This window comes from Desmodus rotundus, chromosome 2 (assembly GCF_022682495.2).
Source record: "Desmodus rotundus isolate HL8 chromosome 2, HLdesRot8A.1, whole genome shotgun sequence".
Classification (NCBI taxonomy): domain Eukaryota; kingdom Metazoa; phylum Chordata; class Mammalia; order Chiroptera; family Phyllostomidae; genus Desmodus; species Desmodus rotundus.
The window spans coordinates 29,997,164-30,019,116 of record NC_071388.1 but is presented as its reverse complement, the minus strand read 5'-3'; the positions used below and the strand labels follow the sequence as shown (position 1 = coordinate 30,019,116).

Sequence of the window (21,953 nt, the reverse complement as noted above, 5' to 3'; positions counted from 1 at the left end):
AGTGCCTAGTTGTCCTTGACTTCATTTAAAACAATTTTGTTAGACTGTACTGTGACAGCTATCGTATCAGCATACATTTAAAAAGCCCCCATCAAAATTGGTGAATTTTTATGTAGCCATTTTAATATTGAAGATGGAAGAAAATACACATTTCAGGATACTATGCTTTATTATTTCAAGAAAGGTAAAAACACAACTGAAATACAAAACAAAAGATATATGCAGGGTGTGGAGAAGGTGCTGTGACTGATTGAATGTGTCAAAAGTGGTTTGCAAAGTTTAGTGCTAGAAATTTCTCACTGGAAAATGCTCCACCGTTGAGTAAACAAGTTGAAGTTAATAGCAATCAAAGAGAGACATTAACTGAGCATAATCAATGTTATCCACAAAGGAGATAGCTGACATACTCAAAATATCCAAATAAAGTTATTGTTGAAAATGAAAAAATATGTCTTTTATTTTACAGAAAAAACTATATGGACTTCTTGGCCAACCCAATACAAACAGACCCATAGAGAGAACAAACTGACAATTCTCAGAGAGAAGGGAGTTTGGTGAGTTGGGTAAAAAAGGTGAAGGGATTAAGCAAAAAACTCAGATGTAACAGTATGGGAATTACCCGAGGGAAAGGGGTGGGGGAGGTAGAAGAGGGTAAGGGGGATAAATGGTGATAGGAAACTTGACTTTGGGTGGTGAACACACAATGCAATATACAGATGCTGTATTATCGAATTGTACACCAGAAACCTATATAATTTATTAACCAATGTCACCCCAATAAGTTCAACATAAAATTTTTAGAAAGTATTGGTCAATGGTTCTAATTCAGTAAATGGCTCTAGGGCTATGTACTTATGGTGAGCATGATATAAAGTGCTCAGAACCAGCAGGAGAAAGAACAAAGTGTATAGTACAGAAGCTAGTAAACTAGTTACTTAAAACATAATCACTGAATAAATTCTAAAACAAGAGGTAAGGTTAAAAACAAAACAAAAAACAAATCCTTATGTTTCTATAATAATCCTGATTGTCAACACAGTCTTCACCCTTAGGAGTTTGCTATAAAAGGGGATAGGTGTGTGTACGTGTAACTCTTGTTCATCTTTAGTGTCTGGTTCAAGTACCTCTGTTATTAAGAGCCAAACATCATTTTAGGTTTTTACTTCTTTTTAACATTATATCCAAACAATAGTAAGTTTCACTTAGTAGTGACTGCATATATACACGTTCTTTTCTGCTTTGCTTCAATAACCCATAATTATTCAAAAATCTAATGAATTAATGTCAGTCTGATTCCAATCAAAATGACAATGTATAAAAGTACTGTATCCCACTATGGGATACAAGCCTCTAAAAATCAATGACTGGGGTGGGGGAAGGCCAGGAATCACTTACAGGCATTTAACAAAAAAAAAAAAAAAGAAAGAAAAAAAAAAAAAGAAAAATCTCTTTGGTCTTGCTAAGGGTATGTTTCTTAAACAGTTTTCTTCATATCTGTCCCTACTTGTAAAGCCCCTAATCCCACCCAACTGTACCAAAGTCTTTTGATCTTGAACCTTTAAGTTATCCATGTATCTCCTGTTAGAAAGAGAAATTCATACTACGCAATAGGCTTATATTCAGAATTTTAAATTAAAAAAAAAAGTCCAAAATATATTTTGTAATTAACCAAATCTTTTGGCTAAAGAACATTCATCCTCAGAACATTTCCATTCAAGAGAGATATTATGCATTCCATTGGTTTTCCTTTCTCATCATATCATACAGTCACTGACAGCCATACACAAATAGTGAAAATCAAGAGCAGGATAAATATTGTACTTTTAACCTAGGTAGTGATTTATATAAAATTCAGCATTCTCGTGTACTAAACCTTCTCAACACTAGTGTCATACAATCAATGTCTTCAGATTGTCTGAGGTTTAATGTGAACATCAATTTAAAATGTGTCAGGATATCAAGGTAACATACACCCATGTACCATATATTGCTAATGATTTTCTCCCTTATAAAAACATGAGCTTCTTACTCACAAATGACATAGGAACCCAGTCTCCTTCACTGACATAATAAAAAAATTCATCTTGGAAAGAAGCGAAAAACCCAGTACTTTAACACCACAAATTCATTCATTCCTAATGATATCCTATCTTTCATTAATCCTCACAGTAGAGATCTATGAAGTGTTGGGATTCAAAGTACATGAGAATTTCAACACTTTGATGTTTATTTTCTTTCCCATTCACTTACTTATTAACTGATCTCCAACAAAACTCTTTCAAAAAGATCTTTAATAAAGCCTCTGAAAGAACTTCATCGCTAGAATTGTTATTATTGTTACACAGGAAAAATAAACCAGTGACAGTAAGTGTTCAATTTCACAGAATGAATCACTAGTAGTCTGACAGAGAATCTAAGACTGATTCAGGACAGTCCACTTGATCACCAATAACAAGGGTAAACAATCTTTTCCAAGTCTCACTATACCCTAATACCCATTTTCTCTCTCCAAAATATTTCCACAGGGTCATATCATCTATGTGGATTAATTGACTCTCCCGTGATGAAGCAGAGACAAAATCTTGATGTAGCAAAGATAAAATCAGATCCTTACCATGGCTGCTAAGTTTAGTGGCTACTGTTGCTTTTCCTTCTAAGCTCTCTGCTTCTGATACATACCTGGTCTGCCTGGGGACAAACTAAAGGCTGCTGTTTTCTTAAGACTGTCAGCCTCTCTGTTGCTCTGGTGTATGAGAGTGCGGAGGGGATACTGCAGGGGAGTAGTAAATACATTGATGTCTCAGGTTTAGCAGTAGCAGCACACTGATGAGAATGAACTTTAAACTATGAATAGAATTCCAGCCATTTCTGTTCAAAAAGGAGTTTTGTGTGCCTTACAGAAATAAAATCCTTAAGTAACTCAAGAAAACTTGAAAATCAGAAAATCGAATATAATTACTCCATTTTATTGACCAGAGTTAAAAAGAAATCCAGAGTATTAAAGTATTCAGGCAGACTCTGAAATATACAACTGTCACAATGAAGGCATTTCAGAGCAAAATGTGCTGCAATATGCTGCTATGATTAAAAGCTATGTAATCTGGGGAACCTCTCTAAGAAAAACAACCAGGCAAATAGCTTTGTACATACTTTGCTAACAAGGAAAGGCTGTGATATTATCATATAGTTACACAAAGGTAGGTATGTCTTCCATCTTTATCTGGTATTAAAACATTTTCATCCATAGGTATTTAATTACATTAAAAGACACCACACACGGTTTAATGCCAAGAATAAACTTATAATACTATTACAAGTGTTTTGATTCTGAATCCATCGTAACACATATGAAGGGTAATCAATTAGCACAGACTCTTTAAGCAGAAAAGATCCTCTTACAGCTTTCCTTGTACTTTTTTATTTACTTTTTTTTAATGTACAAATATCACCAGTGACAATTGAGAGAATTAGGAGCAGCAATGAAGTACACCATATGTTCGTACTGTAGGCTAGGTCCCGGTCTTTGTTCCAGTATTCTATAGCCACTGGAAGGAAAGCTAAGTACCCATCTATTAAAACATATTTTTACATTATTGCTGGTAAAAGTTACACTTTTGATAGGTTTAGTCATCCTGATTTCTCTTGCCTGCATTTGCTTCTGTAATACAGATCTCTTTCAATTCTAGGAACCTGCAGTACAACCACCCTGGAAAACAGGTCGGTAGCGGTATAATCTGATAAAACAACGTAAAGGGTAGACATTGAAGAATGCAAAGTTATTTTCCTACTGAAAGAGTTCTGAAGTAATTCTGTATCAATGTAATCTTTTGTAACCAGCTACGCACCTATCCAGATTAACATTCACCTTGTTCTCAGTTAACATTAACAGAATTTCCCTCAGTCTTAGGATCTCCCAAAACAGTTTTCACGCCACAACTCAAACCAAAAACACTAACCACGCCCTTTACTTGTCAGGCCACCTTTTCCTCCAGACCCCCCGCCCCTAAAGTCCAAAAATGTACATTGCACCTAAAGGGGTTTGCACCAGTTCTCTAACCCGAGTCACAGACTCTTTAGAGCCGTGCCTAGATATAATTCCTATTGGAAGACGTTTTCTCCGGGGCAACGAGCAGATGCCAGAAGAGACACCCACGCTTACCTCCCACACACCTGCAACCCCTGGCGGGATGCGGGAGCTGATCCTCAGACCACTGTGCTCCGCTCCGCTCCCGTTTCTGCTCTCCTCTCTCGGGAAACTACAGTCCAGGCTGCGCCTTCGGCAGCTACAGAACAAAAGCTCCGCCTCTCCCTCCTCTAGTTGGCGGATTCAGCAGCTGTTGCTCCACCCCCTACTTGTTCCCGCCGCTGCCGGGGCTGGAGGCGGCGGGAAGCTGCAGCTCATACCTTCCTGAATTCTGCACTCCTGCAGCAGTTCTGCCGCTTCCCTTTCCCTGGGGAACCCTCAGCTCTCACTCCGTGGCCTCACGCCTGGAGCTGCATCCCGCCCCGCCCGGGCTCCTCCTCGAGGAGCAAGGGCTAAACCTATCCTTCCCGACTCGCAAATCTGGCCGCCCGATGTGGCCGGGACTCCGCCGCCTTCGTGGAAGCTGCTCCCTTTGGCCAGGCAGCATTCCCTACACTGCACCCTCCCTCCCCCTCGGCGATTGCCCCGATACATTCATTCCGCCCGCGTCCACGGCTCAGCAGCTCTCCGTTCCCGAAATCGAACTCTCCTCCACCCCATTTCCCTTCCCCCCTCTGCTCCTCTAGCCCGCCCCCACAATGGGTGAGTCGCCGCTGAGCCGACCCCGCACCCTGATTGGCGCAGGTGAGAGCTGACCCCTCCCTTCATTTTCTTTCCGAGCACCCTCTCTCTTCATTTCACCTCCTCCAGCAAAGGCAGGGAACTCTCGTACTATTGGCTGGGAGTGTCCCCACCCGTCGCCGTGTGCTCAACCGCGCGTCCTGTCGGGAATTGTAGTCTTGCTTGTGCAGGAAACGCCGACGACACCGGCGAATGGGACTACGAGTCCCCATAGGCCCCTGCGCACTCCGGCTGAGCAGGATTCCGGACAACGCCTGGTTCCTCTCGGGTCCTTCCGGCGTCGCCGGAGTGAATTGATACGAGTTGAAGAGGGCTCCAAGGTGCGAAGTGAAGTCAGTGCCTCAGTTGCCGGTAAGCTGTGGCTTGTTCTGTCCCAGTCCCTGCATCCCTGCGCAGAGCACAAGACGTGTGGCGTCCCGCTAGGACCGCGGCTGAGGCACTCGGGCTTAGTTCTGGCAGGCGGAGCGGACGGGGCTGGGAACGGGGCCCTATGGGCGTAAGCGAGGTTATCCTACGCGAGTGGCGTAAAGCGGGCTTGTAAATGCCTCCTGCCTAGCCCGGGCCCGACCGCCTCCAGGAAGTCTCCTCTAGGTAGGGGCTGGAGGGGAAGGGCGAGGTTGGCCTCCCGTGCCCCCGGAGAAGGGAGAGGGCGGATGTGCTTGGGGTGGGGTCCTCTGAAGGTGTGGCTTGGGGTGTGGGGGACAGATGTTTTTCCGGGCTTTAGAAGTTCGATAGGGAGGAGTGAAGGAGGGAAAGGACGTTTGGGAGTCTGTTCTTGGGGTGACTCAGGTTCTGTCCTCTGAAGAATGAGAACTGTAGCTGGAAGAGTCAAATGTTCACAGAGATAGACTGATTCAGTTCCAGTTTCAGGATGTGGACCCTCTAAGGAGATAATTTTGCCCTAAACAGAAAACCTTAATGCTCTTAGTTGTAATTGCTAAGGTAGGTGCACACCTTTACTGTTCGCCAAGAGCATTCAGTTTGGCATGCTGATGAGGAAACCGAGGGGATAAATGACGTGCCCAAGGTCACACACAGAGGGACAGATCTTCTGAATTTACTCTTTGCAATCCGGTTTCTGAAACAGCGGCTGCACCAGAGAGTTGGTTGTGTTTTTTGAAGAGAGTGGAAAAAGTTGCAAAGTAATACATTTTATGTATTTTTAAGAAGCCACTTGTGAGGTGTGGACTTTATGAACTCGGGAGAAATTCCTCCATTAAAAAAGGGACACACTCTAACCTTTTAGAAACATAAGAAAATAATCCGTTTCAACTTAGATAATTTTTTCTTTTATTAGGGCTATATTAAGTGACGGACTGTACTGCTACTTTAAATGGTAGAGGATGACATAGGACAACGACAGTTAAAACAGTATGTCCCTTCCTTTAAAGACAATTATTTTTCCTTTCTACCTTAGGACTGTTTTTTTTTTTCCCCCTCTCATTGTGTAAAACTAATAATGGGATTGGAATTCTTCTCCAAACTTATTTTGCACTTTTTTTCAAATAATACTGCATCAGGAGAGTTTAGTGTGATTATTACTAGAAAAGAAGATACATCGCCTATCTCGGAGGTAATACCACATTTTTGTTGATTTTTTAAAAAAACTCTTCGCTTGATTTTCTCAACTCTGGGATGTTTATGTAAATAATATGAGGCTCGTGCATATTTTCCCTGGTGTCACCTATGATTTTTAACTCATCCTTTATTTAAATTAAAGAATGGAAAAATGGGACATTTATGTTTTATGTTGAGTAGAAAGTAGTGTGCCTGTTCCAGTCTTACCCTATAAAATGTTATTATGACCGATTATAGCTCATGAGTATTATTGGGTAGTTCCTTAATAAAATTTTGGAGTATATTCTTTGACATCAAGATTTCTTCCTGGTAAGTTTATAAAGAATCAGGTCTCTAGTGATAGCAGGTAATGAGTCATGGTTTACTGTTGGTGTAAGTTGACCATTGAAATACGCTGTATTGTGAATGTACTTTGCAGTTATTAATATTATCACTATTACCTTTTGAACGCGGAAACATTTTGTAGGATCAGAGGTATTACATTCCCCTATGGATCGAAGTTAAGATAGTCTGGAAATTAATATGGCATTTAAAATGGAAGGGAGGTATGATACTGTAGAATGAAATAAAATCAGGAATAATACAACACCATGAGTAATGCAGTACACGAGGCAGGCCAACTAAACACATGGGAAATTATGTGGAGGGTAACTGGTTTTGTGCTGTTACAGGAGTGCAGTTGGTTAAGTAGATCACAACCTGAAAACCAGTGAGTGATCGTAAAGCAAGAATATTCACGTATTTGTAGATGGCAATACAGGCATTTACTTTTTGTCAGGGAAAGTGTAAAATGAGTTTTTCTGCCGTTTGCCATGCAGCTGTGAGGCAGAATGAGCTTTTGAACTAAAAGGGACATTTGGAAATTCAGTTAATCGATTAATATAATGCACTTGTTCAGCACCTGTTATTTTTTGTCCTTGGTTCAGTTCTGCCACTAACTTCTTTTCATTTCTGAGGCCCGGTTTTGATATTTTACCTATGTTGCAATGGTGGAGTAACACTTCTGTTACATTTACTACCTTTCAGTTACATGCTGGAGTACTGTGCTCATTTTGAATATCTGCATATTGGAAAACTTAAGGTTCACAGGGTTATGCGTGCACTTGTATTTTTATAATGGTTTTGCAGGAACCTCCAGGCAGCCTTTGAACATCATCTCTTTCAGGACTTAGGATTTCTCTCATGTACTTACATCACTTTTAGGACTGCATGTTATCATTGTATTTTCAGCTGGTAAATTATTGAGTACCTGTTTTCAAAGAGAATAAAGAGGTTCAGATTGGTTAAGTGCAAGGGCATGTAACTGGTCACTGGTGGGTACAATGCATTATTCATGTCTTCCTTCTCCAGATCTTGAGTATTGTAGTCTCAGTTCCCTTAGATTACTTATTTTACATGAGAAAAAGACTCCAAATGACTTAAATATTCAGATACTGTTACATTCTCACACTCTGTTTTATATTGACAATTTATCTTTGGTCTCCTATCCAGCTCTCTATCCTTTTCCCCGGCCTTTCTCATTTATTGTGCCTTCAGTTATGCTATACATAAACTCCCCCTTGACCCCCAGGGGGCCTTTGAATAGGTTCTGTTACCCCGTACCTTCCCAAATACGATCGACTTCTAGTTAATTTTCAAGTCTCAGTTTAAATGTCATTTGTCAGGGGAATCTTTCCTGACCTGTTTGACCCCTCCTTCCTAAAATTAGAGTAAGTTTCCACCATACCTTCACCACATACTTCTCCTTTATGGCATCATCACAACAGGTACCTAACTGTTTCTGTACTAGATTAATAAGCTACGTGGGCAGATCCCTATCATTTGTCCTGTGTCTTCACTACTTATATAGTATCTGGCACAAAGTAAATGCCCAGTAAATATTTGCAGAATGAGTGAATAAATGATTAATTGAATGAATGAGTGCATTCATGCACAATGTTTCCAGCCCTCTGCTAGGGACAGAAATACAAAAATGGGTAAAACAGATATCCTTTCCACTCTTAGATAAAAAGAAGTTATTGAAAGAAATTTAATATAAACTGTGAAGAGATGTTCTTTCTTGGGGATCTCTAAAATCAGGATAGTTTTCTATGAGCAAATTGCGTAGAAGTCATTTTTAAAAAATATTTTATTTATTTATTCTTAGGGAGGGGGAAGGGAGGGAGAAAGAGGGAGAGAAACATTGCTGCCCCATACCAGGGACCTGGCCTGCAACCCAGGCATGTGCCCTGACTGGGGATCGAACTGGCGACCCTTTGGTTTGCAGGCCTATGCTCAATCCACTGAGCTACACCAGGTGGGCAGAAGTCATTTTCTATAACAGCAAACTTTCTATATAACAGCATTTTGGAGAACTTGTCACTATCCTGTTTTTTGCAAGCAACATTCATTATAACAAAATACAGACATTTAAGAAACTTTTAATGGATTGTATTCCTTCCTAATGTTACCTCATTTTGCCCTAAACAAAATCTATTTCCTTTTTACTTTGTTGTTTCCTTTTGATTTTTAAGGATGGCATCTCCCTTCGAATCTTACCTTTAATATTACCTGCTTTAGACAGGTGCCTTTGTATAGTTGAGTAGTGCGTGTTTCGAAGGAACTTCTATTTTGGGCTTCTTGAAAAATTTCCTATTTTAATAGGTTTTATCATAATACTTTATTTGCTTTTAACCTAGGTACTTCCTAGAGTAAAGAGATTATCATTTTAAAAACATGAAAACTATATTTCAGGAATAAATTGCATTGATTTTGGTTCTAAAAACAAATTCTCTAATCTTTTGCAGTACTGTAGTAATGACATCGAATGAATTCAACAGCTCTGTGTTGCTGTAGACTTACATGCTTTCATGAATTTGCCAATTGATTGTCCCACAATATATTGTCAAAAAAGTGATGGCTTTAAAATTTGATAATACTCCCAGTTTTTATTACTAAATATAAGTCTTTGATAAGTCCTAAATTTACTTTTTTAAAAGTCAGTCCTTCTGTTATTGGAATCTTGGATAAAAAAATTTCATATTAACTTACCGTAATCAATAATGGAGAATAAAGCTGAAATACTACTTCTTATATGTTGTTGGCTTCTTAGGGTCATAATGATAGGTGGTGTTACCAAGATTTTAAAGTTAGTTTCATGAAAAATAATTTTTTCTCCATAATATATACTGTAAAAGTGATTTGGAAGCTAGTGTGATTGATTGTATATATTATTGCATTTGAAATGGGTTTTTTTTTCATTGATTTTTAGAGGAGAAGGGAGAGAGGAAGGGAGGGAGGGAGGAAGAAAGAAAAAGAAAGAAGAGGGGGGGAGAGAGAGAGAGACAGAGAGACAGACAGAGTTAGTTGTTGTTCCACCTATCTGTGCATTCCTGGGTTGGTAATTGTATGTACCCTGGCTGGGGATTGAACCTTTAATCTTGGCGTTTCCAGGACTGTACTCTAACCAACTGAGCTGCTGGGCCAGGGCCTGCATTTGAAATGTTACAGAGAGTTGCTGTCTTAGAAATTTATGTATTAGGAATACACACAAAGTGTAAAAAATGAAAACACCTTTGTTGCAGTGATTAGAAATAATTTATTTGCAGAAAGGTAAACAATGTAGTTTGGAGGTCTATTTTTGTCTGTGAAGAAAATTTCAGTTTTCTCATTTTAGCTACAAAATTAATTGTATCTTGGATGTAATGTAATATCACTATCCTGTTTTTTAAGGCCACCCTTACATTTTTGCATGGGTAGTCTTTTTTTGTATAACCACCCAAAAAGTTAATTGAATCTATTCAGTCTCATTCTGACTCCTCTACAGTTGCCTAGAATCAAGCGTTGTTATTTAAAGAGAAAGAAGGGAGGGAGGGATTTTTAACAGCAAGCTTATGAATTACTAGGTAACAGCAGTGGCAAATATTAAATAGTAGTCACTACTGTTTACTCAGGCCAGTACCTTGGAAATAAATTTACCAGAAGTAAGTGTAGATTGCATAATAATGCTACTTTGATTCATTTATCAATTTTTTTATCCAGTATATATCATGTGTGAAACTGTTTTAAATTTTCTTTGGAATGAGTTGGAATTAATATGATATCCAGTACATACTGATTAATAACTAAGTGCTAGGCATCATGCTAAGCATTTTGTATGATCTCATATAATCCTTGGAATAATTCTGTGAAGTAGAGACACTAAAATCCCCAGTATAAACAAGGAAACTACAGTATGGAAAGGTTAAGCAACTTGCCTGTGGTCACACAACCAGTAATTGCTTAGAATTAGGATTTGAATCCAGGCTGTCGGACTCAAGAGACCATATTTTTAATCATTGAAGTAAAATGATGTTAGTGATTGAGCTTCATTAGAGAGCAGTTAGACTTAGAGTTGCAGTTACAGATAAGTTGTATCCTAGATGCTAAGGTCAGTGTGGCTGGCAAAAATTACTTGTATTGGAACTTAATTGAAAAAAATCCCTTTGGACATTACCTCATTGGAGACTTAACATGACACAGCCGGTTTCTTCTCGAGCATTGGAATAGAATTACTTTCCCTGTGAGTGCTAGGTGAAGTATTTGACTTGTTATTCAGAGGCTTTTTTGGAAAAGACATATGTGTATTACAGGAAAATTAAAGGGATCACAGTGGGGTGAGCTGCTCATTGTGAGAGGCACAGTGACTTTAAAATCAGCCGGAGGAGGGGAGACAGGGAATGACAGGTCCATGTCTCATCCCTTTCGTTCTGGAGTTTATGTGCATGGAATGGATGTATGATCTCTCTGTACATATTTCTGTAGTTATTTTTCTGTTTTGTTTTCTTCAAGAAAATATTAAGCATGTCTGTTGAACTTGTGTAGGGTAAGTATATATATAGCGTGTACATACTTTGCATATGGACCTGGCATTATGCTAAGTGGCAGCTTGACATGTCTCACTTTTTTATTGTCTCTCTACCCTGCAAGACTGCACACCCTCAAGGGCACGGAGTGTATCTGAGTTATCACTACATCTCCAACTAACATTGTTGCTGACTTTGACTAAGCAGAACACTGTGCTGGGTACTAGGAAATAGGGAAAGGAATAGAACTTCCCTTTAGGGCATTGATAATTTAGTGGCTAGAAGGGGAGGAGGGTAGAAAGACCATTATATGGACATGTAGCCTTTGTGATATGTTTTCTTTCTAGATTTCTTTTTGTTTTTACCTTGATTCCCCTTCACCCCCTTTCTGATTATTAAGTACTTTCACATTCATAAATTCATTAGATAATTTTGGGTTAGAGCTGTCAGGAAGGGGGAAAAGTGATAGTTTCTTTAACTTACCATCTGTTGCCTGGCACTGAAACATCCTTCCCTGCTTTATTCACCCATCATGCCTTCAGGATGAACTGGAACTCCAGTGGAATCAAGGAATGACAAAACCCTAAATGTCACATGCCTGCTGCCTTCATAGACTTATATAAGCCTGCTATAAAAAAAGCCAGTTGGGAATGGTGCATGAGTCAGACCTGGCCGCTAGGCTACCACTGCTTCTTCCACCAGTTCAGATTGTCGCAAGGCGTTCTTCATTTAATTCCAGAGGATTTTGAATAATGCTGTGGTCTTTTATTGAGAAATCACATACTTGGTGAATGCCTTTATCTATAATAAAATAGGAATTTTGGCAGTAGTGTCAAAACTTGAGAAATTTCTGAGTTCTTACCTTAAATTTTGGTGTGCTTCCTTAAAAAATGAATTTCAGTTTTGCAAGTGAAGGTTACATGAGGAATTGTGTATAAAATATAAACAGATACCATTCTACCTTATTTCTCTTTGTGACTAATACCCTTTGTGTTTGAGATCAAGTAGGAGCTAAAGGTGAAGTTAAATGTCGTCAAAATAGAACCTGTCCTTATTAGTACCTAGAGTTAAACAGATGAGCCAGAGTCCATTTATCTGGCGCTGATAGTTTTTATCTATATTTGTGCCTTGAGGCAATATTTTGGTGCAAAGAAATTTTGTAAAGTAAGATAAAGAAAATATACATTGCATAGAGATGGAGGTTTTTAGGCAATTAAGAGTCATTAAGTTAACTAGTTGATATCTAAGATTATAAGTAGTATGGAGCAGGTAGGCCAGACCCATGTGGTGTATTCTTAGCTTGTACTTTCCAGAAGAGAACATAGGACCAGTGTGAGTGCTTAAATTCAGTTGAATTTCTGAAGGAAAGCTTTGGGCTTATATAGGAGAAATTTAAGCAGCAGATCGTTTTCATTTAAATTTTGTTCAGACCTGGCTTTAATAAACATTTAGGCATTGAAATAGGAGGGAAAAATGAGGCTTGTCACAACTAAAAAGAAGTATATTCTTTCCCCAGTGCAGTTGTACAGAAATGTCTTAGAATCTAGTAGTTGGTATTTTTATTGTTGTTACCATTTCCCATCAGCTAATTCAGAGGTAAGGAGCCCTTTGAGTCAATTGTCAACTTTTGATTATCCTGTATAGATTTGTCTCCTTTTATAAATTATCTCAAGAAGGTCCTTGATTGCATCTTGACTTCACTCTGTTACTCTGCTTCTGGGCCCCAGCTGTCTTTATTAAGTAGATGTATGCACATTAAGGGAATAGAAAGTAATTTTTACTTGACTTGCAAATTGTTTTAAAAATGCAATTCATGACCAAAACATTTTAAGTACTCCAAAACTGTGTAATTTGCTTTGGATGATACGTAACTTTTTTCTGGTGGCCCAATAATGTATTAATGCCTCCATTTTGGCTAATGGGGAGAAAAGGTTTTCTTTTTTTCTTTTTTTATTATACCTTATTGATTATGCTATTATAGTTGTCCTGATTTTCCCCCTCTGTTCCCCTCAGTCCCTCAGGCAGTCCCCCCACCATTATTCATGTCCATTGGTCAGGCCTATAAATGCTTTGGCTGCTCCATTTCCTGTACTGTACTACTGTGTTTTACATCCCCCTGGCTATTCTGTAACTACCTATTGTACTTCTTTATAAAGAAGTACTATATATATATATGGTTATATATATATATGGTTATATATATATAGTGGGGGAGAAAAGGTTTTAAAGATGAGCTATGTAAGCATATGGCCTTTATGGTACTGTGATATTAGTATTAAGCAATCATTGTGTATGTTATACAGGGGTAGGTCTAGGGGGAGGCGAATGGGGCCTAGGGTGTAAAATTTAAGGAGGCACTGGCTGTGTCATGCAAGTCAGCTAAATTTTGTTCTCTAGGTGTCTGATTTGCCTCACCCTATTTCCAGTGCTGTTGCCATGTCAGGCTCATAGAATTTTCAATAAAATATCAGTATGAACTGAATGCTTTTTGTGTGTTAGCCACTGTATTAAGTGCTTTATATGCATTTAGTACTTTTTTTTTTAATAGAGGGGAAGAGAGAGAGAGAAACATCTATCAGTTGCCTCTTGTACCCCCAACAGAGTATTTGGTGGGCAACCCAGGAGTGTGCCCTGACCGAGAATCCAACTGGCGACGTCTCGGTTTGCAGGGTGACACCCAGCACATTGAGCTACACCAGTTGGAGGCGTTTAGTATTCTTAATAATCCCATGAAGTGAATCAGTTATTTCCATCTATTTCTCACTGAGTTTGGGAAGATTAAATAACAAATGCTATGACCCAGCTGAGCAAAAATTCAAATTCAGGTCTTTGTTTCAAATGAGTGCTTATCTGTACTGCTCTATACTGACCATTTGGGCATAGAAAAATGAACTGCTTGTTCGTTTTTGTATTAAGAAATAGTACTCCTCAGAATATGCAAGTACATCCACTGACATGATGCTTTTAACATTTAAGGTGAAGAAATCAGAGGTCTTAGCAGCACCATATTGAAAATCCAAACTTGTGTGGCTGAGTATCCTAAAGTAACTGAATCAAAGCTACATTCCATCAGGCTTTAGTCTCCAAACTTTGTGCATGGAGTCTGGGGGCATCTAGGCTGTAAACTGACCATGGATGAGACAGAGCAGGACAGGCTAGTCTAGAAGTACTTCAGTTTAGCAGACAGACATGTCCTGTACAATAAATAGGCTGTAGTAACTCAGCATATATTTGTTTAAGATACCTGCCACCATTCCATTTTGTTCCCCAACATGAATTTTTGTGGACTTTTATTTCTAAATTGTGAAATTTGGAGATGGGACTAGATAATATATAATGGCTGTTTTCACTTTAAAATTTTAAGTTTTAACGTTTAACTTTCTTAAATGCATATATATAGTGGGGGAGAAAAGAGTGACAAGAGTAAGGGGAAATTTAGAGATCTGGAATTAACTGAGTTATGGGAAAATCTGGGTCCAAATATATCTTTTGCCGGTCCTTACCCTTACAGTCAAGGCCATTTACTGGTGGTGTTCATAATGCTTTGTTTATAATGCTTCCGTGTTGGTTGTCCTAGAGTGGTGGTTTTTGCATTGTGGAGAGAGGGGTGTTTGAGAGCTCCTAAGAGAGGGAGAGGCTGATAAACTATTAACACATTTATTGGATGAATTAACAGTTTAGTGTTTAATCTTATAGAGAGAGTTTGGTAAAAGATTTTATTTGGAAAACAAAGAAACAAATGAGCCTTCTGTTTTAAAGAGATTTAAAATCACTTACCTTTCTCTATTTTTTGTTCAAGAGTCCTTGATTCCTTGGCTAGATGACTGTGCAGGAGATCGGACTTTTAATAAGAGATCTGATCCTGTTGTAGATTAAAATGTACTTAATACCTAATATTGAATAATGACTATGTGCCGTGCACCATTCTATTTAATATTTACATAAACCTTAAGAGGTAAATACTGTTATTATCCCCATTTTGTAGATGAGGAAACTGCAGCACAGACTTATACCCTACTCACAAAACTAGTAAGTGGTAGCCCCTGGATTATATCCAGGCAAGTGTGGTTCTGGAGTCACTGCTTCTTACTGACCTCGCTAATGACAGTGCTGTTAAAATTGGCTGAGTATAATCGAAACAGCCGTGTGTTCCTGTTTTCCTTTCACAGTAGCTTTGTGGATTTTGAAGTTTTTCTAGGAACCTTAACTCTCTAGAAAAATTAATTATAGGCGTTAAATGAATAATGTATAAAGCACATGTTTAGACCCAAGCCTGCATAAGGAACACCTATCTGTGACAGATATACAGAGATGAACAAAAAATAATAAAACGGATGGAGTTAATTTCGGAGCATTTTTACATTTTTTTCTTCATGGGTCATTGTACTTTAATTTGCCAGTGTTTGCTGTTTTCAAAGATATCTTAGCTCAATTTTCAGATGATATTTTAGTTAAAACTTCTGTAGCACAGCAAATGCTTACTTGGTCAGTCATGTTTACAGAGATATTGAAGATTGTATCTTTTTTATCTTGCTTTTACAAATTGGAAAGCTGGAGTCCTTCAGCCAGTTAGTGGTATCACATACCCAGAAACTGTGGTAAAACAGAGACAGTGCCTTTAAAAATTCAATTGAGTAGGGTAGACCTTCTAATGAGGTGATACTTCATGATGGAATGTGTACTTTCTTTGAATGTTTATTTTAAAATGGAAAAATACAGTGCTTAGTAAAATGAAGTTTTTAATATAGAGGCTTTATGGTTTGATCTAAAAATTACCTCATCTTTTATTGTAGCCACATCTCCTTCAAGTATACAGCTCAGTTTTCATCCATATTGTAGAAGAAACTAAAGCATAGAGAGGTGAAGTGACTCAATCAAAGAGGCATGGTCCTTTATATTTGAGAATAAGTACCAGGATGGGAACTCTTGTTTTCAGACTTTAATTTGTATGCTCTTTTCTCATACCTATCTGCACAAATTATCCATTTGATATTTCAGAGTAGCATAAATAATTTTTTTCTTTCTAAAACAAGAGATTATTTCTAGATGTCTCTAAATGCAATATTCAATAACTGCTAAACTCATAGTATTACATGTTCAAGAAGGTTGAGTTCCCCATTACCTTATTTAAAACAAAATTTGAAATTTCTATGAAACTTGAATTGTAGAAGATATAACTTGCAGAGGAAGGAGAGAGACGGGTATATCTTGAAGGCTTCCAGCTCATTTTGGTCTGAGTAGGATCTCCTATCTACTTTATTCCTCTGCCTCCCTTTTTCCTAGCTTCCTCCTGTAGCCCTTTTGTCGCTTGTTTGGAAGCTACAACACTTAAACATGAGAATGCTCTAAAAGGTAGGTTGTGATATACGTGATCACCTTTTCGGATATGAAATGGTCAGACTGAGCTATGCAGCCTTGCGATAAATTCAGTTTCTTTAGGAGCCTGATGGGTATGATTTGTGAGGGCTGGTGTTTAAGAAGAAAGTAAGGGGTTGTCAGTTGAAACCTTGAGTCAGCCAACTATTGAGGAGGCTTTCATTACTAGAATTTGGAAAGAGTTTTTAATGACGTGATGTTTTTCTTTTTAAAAAACTTTTCCAGGAGATTACTTTTGAATGTGGAGTAGATAGATGCCAGTATGTAGTAAAATATTATCACTGAATTTTAAAATTCAAAGCCTTAAGATAATTTTACTCCTTTTCTGTATCTGATGGGGAAACAAAGTCAGTGGTTAAGTAAAACTTAGGGTCAGAACCAAAACCCTGATCTCAGGTGCTTAGTCAAATTAAACTTTACCTGTGTCCCCGAGACTGGCCTTAGCAGCTGGATTCTCTTCCTCTGGCCACAGTTCTCTCCACCTTGATGGTTTCCAGCCTGTCCTGTTCACAAGAATCATCTGGACTGTCTGCTGAAAATACAGCTTCTTAGACCTTGCGATAGAGATTTTGATTGAGTAGTCTTGGGAATATGTGTTTTTAGTAGGCACTGAAGTGAGTATGATGACTTAGGCCAACCCAGTATTTAGGAACCGTATCACTTGCACTCTTTCCCATAAAGAAAGTTTTGCTTTATGCTAAAAATGGGATAACTTTTTGGATCTTGCTTATGTGTAAAGCAAGGTTAATCTAATCTAATCAAAATTCTTTGAGAATTCTGTGAAATACTAAATTATATACCAGTTTTTTTTCCAGGATCTAAAAAATATTCTAGCAGCCCAAATAAAAATGAAGTTATTAGAATTTATAACCTCTGATTTTATCTTACTTTATTTTTATTTGGTGTTGTGGTAAATTTCTTTTGAAATTCTGGTTTTATTTACAGTTACCTGTTGCTTATATTCTCTTAGTATAGTAGAAAGAGCTTAGGATAGTAAAAAGAAGTAAAAACTGGTAAATGTGATTGGGTCCAGACTTTGTTAATAGAATTAATTAGATTTCTATGTTTTTGTTTTGCCAGGCTTGATAAGTTGAAATGTATTAGCAAGGCTGGTTCAATTTATATATTGTCCATTTCTTATGAATTTGTTCATTAAACAAACATTTATTAATTGTCTACTCTTGCTATGCAGACTCTAATGTCTTGATTAGGAAAAAGAAACACTTATAAATGGTAACAAACACATGGATTCATTCTGCTTACTGCTAGAATGAGTAAACTTCTATCTAAATGTTCATGGACAGGTTGGAGATGCAACAAAATAAATGAATAATGCTTCTCCCTTTAGGGAGGGAAAGTAAAGCAATTATAAGAATTTAGGACCAGTCCTGGATTTGACTATAGAGAAAAACAAGACAAATAGACCCGCCTAGAAACTAAATGTCAAGTTTATTTAGGAGGCTTCTTTCCCACCCTAAGAACTGCATACATCAGTACCAAGGATTTCCCTGTGTCCACTCTTTTTATTTGTAAGTAAATACAGCTTTGGCTTTAAAGTTATCTCATGCCCCAGTTGGAGTAAAGTGAGGCTGTTCAGGAAGTGCTGATGTTGAGTCTTGAGATACACCCAAGTGCAGTTCTTTTAAGTGAACAGCTCTTATTGGTTGGGCAGGGCAAAACTCCTAAAACTAGGAGTTTAGCATGGGAATGGCCAATTTTTAACCTATTTTTGTTGCCCCCTCACTCTGAACACATAATAATTGTTTTAAGCCCAAGAAGATATTTAAAACTGATTCACCTTATATTAGAAATTAGCAGTGATATTTTGAACATTCAAGGAAATCAGGGGAAAGTATAAATAGGTTGCTTATGTTCTATTTGTTTTGGTGTTCCCATGTGACAAAGGCTGTTTTCAAAGAGAAGTTTGTTGGAAAGTGTATACCTTGTAACCTTTTATCTAAATTACTAGTGTCTGTTGTACTGGTTCTTTTTATTTCCCCCTATGAATGCTAACCACTCAAGAAACGGAGTTTACTTTGAAATGAAAACTTTTACCCCAAAGCAATATATTTGAAATAGGAAACAAGTAGTTCTTGCTATGTTGCCACCATATCCACATTAATTTTTTTTTATTTATTATTAGCTAGTAATTGTTATCATGGGCAAGTCATTTCTTAAACTTTGGTTTCTATTGTGCTGAGAGGGTGGATGAGGTGACTTATTGAGGTCTTTCCAGATTTGGGATTTAGAGTCAGTAATCATCAATCGACTGTGCATGCGTAATCAGAACTCATCAGGGTTCCTTAGAAGGTCAATAATGTCCCGCCTGGCTGGTCAACACCTGGCCACACCCATAGTGAGGGGAAGAAACCATCGTAAAAGGGGCAGGGCCTCAGCCTTTGCTCAACTCTCCTGGCCCTTGCTCTTCAGGTAGCAGGCACATTTTGGCTTGGATTGAGCGTTGTCCATTTAACCATTTCAAATAAAGAAGCATATAGAAGGAATGACAACATATTTTAACTTGAACTGAAATTAGCAGAACAATTTAATTTTTAAAAAGCCTTGTTGGAATTGGTGGTTTTTCATCTTGTGTAAACATTAATGAAACATGAGTGGCCCTAATTTGTGAATGTGTGTTCTGAAAAGTTGTAAATTCATCCAGGGAACAATATTGAAAGGTGGTTAAGTGTGTCGTAGGCCAGCCATCTATTTAGCCCAGAGTGTTGTGGCTATAATACCATATTTTTGATGACAAGTAGTACCTGATAGTACTGTAAAATTAGTTTAGAGGAAATAATATAATTAATATGAAATATCTTAAGTGAAAATTTACTGACATGGAATGGTACTGCTTATTAAACACAATTGAAAAAAAAAGAATGCAATGCCAGTATTGACAAAAGGTAAAAATTCAGTATTTGAGTAAGTTTAGAGGGGTAGATAGGTAAGCTGTCCTCAAGAATTTTAGTTACTGGCCACTTTACTGATTCCTTTATTACCTGTGCTTTCATATACGCAGGGATGGGTACGTGTTTGAAAGAGTGAAAGACAAATTATTCCGTTGAGCCTGCTTTAGTGTATTCACCTTCTTTAGTGTTTCATCTCCTTTTTACTGAGATTCTTGAAGACTTAAGACTTCTCATGAAGGGAATTTCCTTCCCCAATTTACCAGAATACAAGTGATTCTACTCTTTGAGTGTTACTGTTGACCTCACCAAGAAATCAAATAAATTTGAAAGAAAGAGTTGTCTGTCCGTGCTTGGGAGTATTTCAAACACCTGGTTTTTGTGATGCTGATTCTCTCATCCAGTTCTCCCATAGCAGTTTAGCATCCTGACTTCTCCCTGTGTGATACTCACAGTTGTTCATTTTCTGTCTTTCTTTCCAGAGTAGAAGCTCTATGAAGTCAGAGGCTGTCTAGCCTTGTTTGTTGGTCTCTATGTAGTACCAGGCCTAATGCTGCGTAGGTAACAAATACATACTTATTAAATAAATAAATGCTCTTTGTTCTGTCACCCAGTGAGATAGCTCTTCAAGGTCCTATTGTTGACTCTGTCCTGCTATTGCTTCTTTCATTCATTGATATTGATGCTTTCTTTTACTATTAAACTGTGCATACAGTACCCATCATTTTCATTTTGCCTGATTTCTCTGTATTTGAACCTTTCTTTGTTCCAAGTTTGTATAAAAAGTATTCAGAATTTATTTCTAGGTGGAAAAGTAGATTACCAAATCCCCTATTAGTTACATAGGAGTAGTAGGACCACAGCTGATACTTACCTACTTCCTCTTGCTTATGATTCAGGTCCTGTTGAAAAGATGTAAGTTGTCTCTCCCTTCAGTTTCTGTTCCCCATTCTATTCTTAATGTTGTGACCAAAGCAATCTACTTAAATCAATGGTCTGATTGGGTAATGATTTTCTCTTGCCCTATAGAATAAAATTTAGGAATTGGCCTTTTGTTCTTGTTCTGTGAATTCAGAAATAGGACAAGCTGTCTGTGTTTAGAACTATGAGGAATGGGACCAGATTGTTAAGTAGGTGTTGAGTTCCCCATCATTGGTTGGGATATGGAAGGACAGGAAGCAGTTCTCAAACAGGTTGGGTTATTGAAGAGTTTTGAAGCTTTATGTACTTTAGGCCTGTGATAGTATCATTCAAACTGCTTAGTCTTCCACAGTCTGACCCACATAAATTGTCAATGATTAGGACATCCTGTTCATCCCCCACTACATCTTGCATGTGACAGGTGCTAAACATTCAGTAAATAAATAACTTCTACTTCTGGGTATTTTCCTGGGTGAATGAGCTCAGGTTCTTTGTTTCCACTTCAGACTTGATTTTCTGATGTGGGAGTATCAGATCTAGATTCTAAGTACTGGGATCCAGTCTTGGGCCTTTGCCTGTGTGATCTTGAGCAAGTTATTTATTTTCTCTGAGCCTACTTTTTCATCTGTAAAATTAGAATAGTTGTTACTGTAAAGTAAGTTATTGTAAGGACTAAATGCATATGAAAAATGTTTTATAATCTGAGAATGGTTTACAAATGGTAGAAATTATTCAAAATTGATTGCTTTTTGTTTAATATATTTATATATTGTTTAATATATAGGTATGCCACTACTATTACTCTTTCCCATTATAATTAGGCTCATTTTTTAGCCTAGCAAAGGAAATATAATTGCTTTCTCTTAAAAAGCAGCACATTTACTCACCTCCTCAAGGCAAAATTTCTCTCTCATGTTACTGAATTCTTGATATTTTAATTCCAAACTACCAGTGTCTGTGAATTTCTTGTTTAGTTTTTGTGTCAGCTTTGGACAAAGATTCAAAAAGAACCACTGGCAAAATAAAATAACATACTATTTTCCCCTAATGGATCACATTTGGTAGCAATTTTACAGTTTTAAGATTTGTCTTAAATCATTTCTTGCTTATGTTTTTATTGTTGTTTTTAGGTGGCAAAGTCAGTGAACAATTAGCGAAAGGATTTTAATGAAAATCTTACCTTAATTCTTTATTCTTAATTCTTGTCCACCATATGTGCGTATACATTGTACATTTCATAATTAAAATTTTATATTACATATAATTGCTATATTTACGCATTTTGATGCTTTTCCCTACTTGCGTATGATGGAATGAGATACATCATTAATCCATGGTGCTTCATAGAGAGCTCTCTCTGAGTTCAAGATGAGTGGGTTCAGGAACCACTGCTTTGTAAAGTAGAACCTCGTAAGAGATATTAGCTCTTAAGAAAGGGCAGTTCTTGAGTCTGAGAAGGGAAAGAGATGTCTCACTGATCAGGGCTGCCTTTATGAGTAAGGTATGTTAACAGATCAGATTTTC

The 21,953-nt window shown here is 37.7% G+C and overlaps 2 protein-coding genes across 3 annotated transcripts in view; one reads left to right on the top strand and one right to left on the bottom strand.

Annotated features, from left to right (window-relative positions):
- The window catches only part of SERPINI1 (serpin family I member 1), a 74,211-nt gene extending 69,911 nt beyond the window's left edge, over positions 1 to 4,300 (bottom strand). The window contains exon 1 of the mRNA XM_024563276.3: positions 4,160 to 4,300. The gene's annotated coding sequence lies outside the window, so the exon portion shown is untranslated. The remainder of the gene's footprint in view (positions 1 to 4,159) is intronic.
- Positions 4,301 to 5,020: 720 nt separating this feature from the next.
- PDCD10 (programmed cell death 10) overlaps positions 5,021 to 21,953 on the top strand; it is a 43,223-nt gene continuing 26,290 nt past the window's right edge. The window contains exon 1 of one of the 2 annotated variants that reach the window (XM_024563272.4): positions 5,021 to 5,176. The gene's annotated coding sequence lies outside the window, so the exon portion shown is untranslated. Of the gene's footprint in view, positions 5,177 to 5,392; positions 5,417 to 21,953 lie in introns of those variants that run through there. The other variant, XM_045197694.3, reaches the window with a different exon arrangement.